Source organism: Equus przewalskii, chromosome 19 (assembly GCF_037783145.1).
Source record: "Equus przewalskii isolate Varuska chromosome 19, EquPr2, whole genome shotgun sequence".
Lineage (NCBI taxonomy): Eukaryota > Metazoa > Chordata > Mammalia > Perissodactyla > Equidae > Equus > Equus przewalskii.
Window position 1 is genome coordinate 58636330 of NC_091849.1, and position 5185 is coordinate 58641514.

The 5185-nt window shown below is 53.7% G+C and overlaps 2 pseudogenes; both read left to right on the forward strand.

Annotated features, from left to right (window-relative positions):
* Nucleotides 1-1326: 1326 nt before the first annotated feature.
* LOC103546273 (epithelial splicing regulatory protein 1-like) lies at nt 1327-2572 on the forward strand (annotated as a pseudogene).
* A 1681-nt stretch (nt 2573-4253) lies between these two features.
* Nucleotides 4254-4689, forward strand: LOC103546274 (podoplanin pseudogene; annotated as a pseudogene).
* The last annotated feature ends 496 nt before the right edge of the window (nt 4690-5185 follow it).

The following is a 5185-nucleotide window of genomic DNA, read 5'->3' on the forward strand; positions in this document are numbered from 1 at the left end:
ATCTTCAAAGTCCCTTTTCCCATGTAGGCTAACATATTCACATGCGGACATTTGGGGGAAGGGGGGAGGGGGGCATTATTCTGGCTGTTCTTGGAGCGGAGGACCTGGTTTCCTTCTGACACGAGACAATCCCGGGGCTGCGGGTGGGCGTCGGGCTCAGGCGGGAAAGCCCCGCCGCCCTGGGTCACCGCACTGCAACCTCTCAGGGTCCGCTGCGGGGCGTGTGTCTCCCTGAACCACTCCTCCCCCTCGCGCCTTGCCCCTGAATGGAAGGTGAGGGTCAGGGTTACCTGGAGGCCACGGTCGCCCGGCCGCTGGCAGCCCGCGCAGCCCGGGGCCCGCAAGCCCTCTGCCCTTGGCCGAGCGCGCACCGCGGTAAGACTCCACGTCCACGCGGGCGCGGCCCAGAGCGGGGAGGCCGGGCCAGGTGCCCCCGGGAGGAGACGGTGGGGCTGCCGGCTGACCCCCATGGGCCTCGAGGGGCCGTCCTGGGGACTGAAGACGTTTTGGACAGGAGCGCGCGGCCGCCCTTGTCCCTGGGCTCTCTCTGGACGCCGAGTGGCCGTCTGGCCCGGTGCCCCTCAGCCGGTTTGGGTGCTGGCAGCGGTCCCCGGGGGGTGGGGAGGCTTTTAGAGCGGCGGGGCGGCCCGGGGACGGAGGAGGGGACGAGGGCGTCGGGCAGCGGGTGTCCTCCGAGTGGGCGGGGCGGGCCGCGGGCAGGGTCTCGCCTAGGGACGGACAGACGGACGGACGGACTGACTGACGCGGGCAACGGCCCCTCCTCGGCCCGCGGGGGCCAACCGCCGGGATCGGCGCTGCCGTCCTGGGCCACCCCGGGACGCTCCTGGCGGGCCTGGCAGGCGCCGTCGCCCGGCCTGTCTCCTCGTGCTGTTCCGGGCGCGCAGGCTGTCCTGGCTCTCAGCTCGCCCAGGGCCCCAGGTCCACGGGCATCGCCACAGGCGCCGCCAGAGTCCCGAGTGCCGTCCAGGCAGCGGGGGACCTTCCTGGCCCGGCCACGCCGGCGGCGCGGGCCGAGGTCGGGCGGGCTCGTCGGCCCAGCGGGCCCCGCGACCCCTGGCTGCGGAGCGGGGCTGCTGGCGGAGCCCGGGGTCCCTGGGCCCGGCCGCATCGCTCCCCAGCCTGGGGGTGGCGCGCGGCTCGGGCGTGGACCGGGGATGGGGGAGGGGGGCGGTTACCGCTCTTTCAGTAGGGGCGGCGGTGGAGAGGCCTGGCCGCTTTTTTTCTCTCCTAGAAGAGGTTTCAGCACAGGTTCTTTCGTTCTCATTTCCACCCCGTCACCGCCTACCGACCCCTCTTCTGTCCCCACCTATCGTCATGCCGGCGTCTCTGGATTACTCGGTAGGGCTTTTTGGGATCCCTGCTGGATCCACTGGGGTCAAGCTGGGCTCCAATGAGAAGGAGCTGATCGTGCTCTTATGGAAAGTCGTGGCTCTGCCCCACAAGAAGGTGGGACAGATGCACGAAGTACTGTTTAGACTGGATGAGTCAGAACTGATGGGGGATTGTAAAGAAACTAAAATCGACGCCAAAACCCTGTCCTCCGCGCCGCAGTGGACCAAGCCCTACGATGGTCTAACCCGTCAGACAGTGAGCAACGGACTGAACATTGGCTGGTGGCCTCCTTCTCTCTCTTTGCTGCTCGTCGGCTTCACGTCACATCCTGCATCCTGAGGCTTCCAGGAACTTATTGCCTGAATGCTTCTATTCATGTTTTGATCTTCGAAAAGTGTTGTCCTTGTTCACCTGATAAACTGGGTGTTGCAGCAATGACAGTGTTAAATTTTGAGAAGAATAGTTCAGTCTCCTGGTATGGAGCCTTTCCAGTTGAAGATACGGGGAATATAATTTTGGCAATGATTTCAGAGCCTTATAATCACAGGTTTTCAGATCCAGAGAGATTACATTACAAATGGGAAAGTGGCACTTGCTGCAAGATGGAACGTATTGCTAACAACACTGTAGTCAGGGCTGGAGGTTGACATGGCAGTCTTCCCATAGATTCTGAAGTTCTTCAAAGTATTCAGTAGTGCCAGGGGAGGCGCAGCGCTTTGTCTGAATGCCCAGGGTGGAAAGCTAGAGAAGCTCTGGTTCTGTTTGTAAGTGAGAAGCACAGAGATTGACACTACAGAGGCACAGACATCACGTGGAGATCAGTGCATTCAGGTTTACAAAGCAACAGGTGAAGATCTTCTTAAAATTGCTGGTGGTACATCCAGTGAGGGATCCCAACTTCCCTCCAAGGAAAATCAAGTCATTGTCCGCATGTGGGAGCTCTCTGCCAGAGCCACAGCCAATGAAGTGGTGGCCAAGCCAATGAAGCTTGGCAAGTGCTGAATCCATTCTCCTCCTCCCCGCTCATTCCTCTTCCACCCCTTCCCTTTATTCCAATGTTACCTCAGCAGTTTGTACTCCTACAAATGTTAGAGATGGTGTATGACTTCGAGGTCTTCCCCATGCAGCCACAATTGAGGACATTGTCAACTTTCTGGGGTGTTTTCCACATAGTCGAACCCACGAGGTTCACGTGGTATTGAATCATAACTCCATTTAGGGATGGGGTTGAAAGTTCTAATCACGTCATGGGCTTTCTGATGACCTGCCCCCATCCAGGGGCCCACCACGAGTCACCTCATTAGAACAAAAGACACCTGAGGGAATTCCAGGGGCATTAGGAGTTCAGTGTCATATGCTTCTGTTGTTTAGGAAATTACAAAGGTCTGTGTCAGCAACTGGGATCAAAGACTAAATGCTAGAACTGGAGATTCTCCTGGCACCCCTATCTACAGGGGGTTTTAGGAGTTCTGTGGCAGCAACTGGGGACAGAGACTAAAATATATGTTTCTTATTATTACACACCAGGGTAATGTGAGTCCCTTTTTGGTACTCTACACCTCATCTTTGCTTCCTCCCCTACCACATGATTTATCTGGTTGAGCCAAAATTCTAGGCTGTGGAGGTTTTCTTAGATGAAGCCGTGGCTCTGGTGCCAAGAGGCAGTGCCAGGATGTCTGTATTAGTTTTCAATTGCCACCTAACAAATTACCACCAATCTAGTGGCTTAAAGAACACCATTAATTAGTTCATAGTTCTGTAGGTCAGAAGCCATGTGGGCTTGACTGTGTTCTCTGTGTAGGGTGCCACGAGGTCAAAATCAAAATGTTGGCCAGGCTAGGCTCTTATCTGGAGTTTCTGGGGAAGAATTTACTTTCAGCCTTATTTATGTTGTTGGCAGAATTCAGTTCTGTGTGGTTGTAGGATTGAGGTCCCCATTTTCTTGCTGCCTGTCGGTGGAAGGTCATTCTCAGTTCCCAGAGACCACTCTCTGGTCCTTTCGTGCGGCCTTCTCCATTTTCAAGCCAGAAATGGCATGTGGATGTCCGTGCATGTCCATTCGTGGGCCCCAGCATCACAGGGCTGCATCTGAAGTCAGGAGAGGTGGGTTTTGAGCTCACTCTTTTTTCCCAAACTGCCAAAGCCACTGAGTCTGCCCAGCTCCCTCCTAGCTCTCTCAGGCCACACCCTGGAGCCCACCTGCTGTGGTCCCCTGGACAAGAGTGCAATTTACCAGCGTGAGCTGCCTTTGGCCTATCCAGATGAGGACGGGCCCTTTTTTTTAAGCCATCAAGTTCAATATTTACAAGAACAATCCCATACTTGGTTCTAAAATTACTGACCACACAAGGAAATGTTTGTTTCTTGTGAAAAACCTAGGCTTGTGCTTTACTGTTAAAAAGAAAAAGAATAAATAAAACAAAATTTTTTTAAAAATAAACTGCTTATTGCGTGAGCCCCCTTTCCCTCCTGCTGGGGAACAGAATGAAAGCCAGTTTTGCTAGGGCTCAGGGCCCTCCGCATGTCCTGTAAGCAACCCCAGCTGCAGCCCCACAACTGTAAACCTGGTCTGAGCTCATCGTTTTCACTCTGGCCAGACAGAGCCAGAGGGCAGGCCTGGTGAGCCCCAGACTGAGACCCTTTACAGCTGTCCACTCCCGCCCTGGTCAGGAGGGAGAAATGCGACTCCTCTCCGAAAGTTCCCAACTGCAAAATTGGCTCCTCCAGCTGCTGCAGAGGAAGGGAGCTTCGGGACCCCTCCCGCACTGCGCTTTTGCTCCTGGGTTCCAGTCCCCAATCCCGCAATCCATCAGGTAAAAGCCTGTGGCTGCAGGGCTTTTTATCTTCCCCAGCACAGAAGCTAGCTGCTCAGCCCTAAAGAGAACAGGTCAACTAAGAAGATGTGGAAGGGGCCAGTTCTGACCTTCATTTTAGGAAGAACATTGCTCTGGGTCTTGGCAGAAGGAGCCAGCACAGTTTAAGCAGAAGATGACTTCAAGACTCCAGGTGTGGCAGATGCATGGTGACCCCAGTGACAGTGAAGAGCCCTATGAGTCTGCTGGCTTGACAGCTCTTGTGCCAACAAATACAGAGAGTATAACAGACATCCACACAGAGGTTCTGCCAACTCCAGGAAACACAGTCCATGCCCAAGAGGAAACCCAGATCACCATACCCCAAATGTGGTAGCTAGTCACTCCATGGAGAAAGTGGGTGAAGAGACACAGACAACAGTTGAGGACAATGGCTTGGTGACAGTGACCTTGGTTAGAATCAGAGTTGGGGGTCTTACTAGCCATTGGATTCATTAGTAGAGTCATCATTGTGGTTATGTGAAAAAGGTTGATCAGGGAGGTATTCAGCCCAGAAAGCTGAAGAATTGTGCCCTTCTGCCAACTTGTTTAAAAAAGAGAGTTCCCAGCTTGCCCATCCCTGAGCATCTGTGAGAAGATGACCCATGGAAATCCTTTGCCACCCCACTTGAAATCCACGATGATCCCTCTGCTTGCCAAGAGTAACTGAAGGAAAGATAATTTACAAGACTTGCTCCTCTAAGCATTTGTCTTTTGAAAATTTTTTTAAATATAAACTTTTTAAGAGATGATTTAAAAGACAAAAGGCATAGAAAATGGAGCAGAACTACATAAACTGATTTGTAACTAAGATAGACTATATAATTCAATCAAGGTTAGAAACTGTGATCGTGTCTTCATTCTCTGTTATTGTTAAAACACAGAGGAAGCTGGAAATATTTATCCAATGGAGTACTTGTATCTAGTGCTATGTGAGGAGCAGAGCTTTCTGCAATTTCTGAGCTGTTGAAGTGTACACC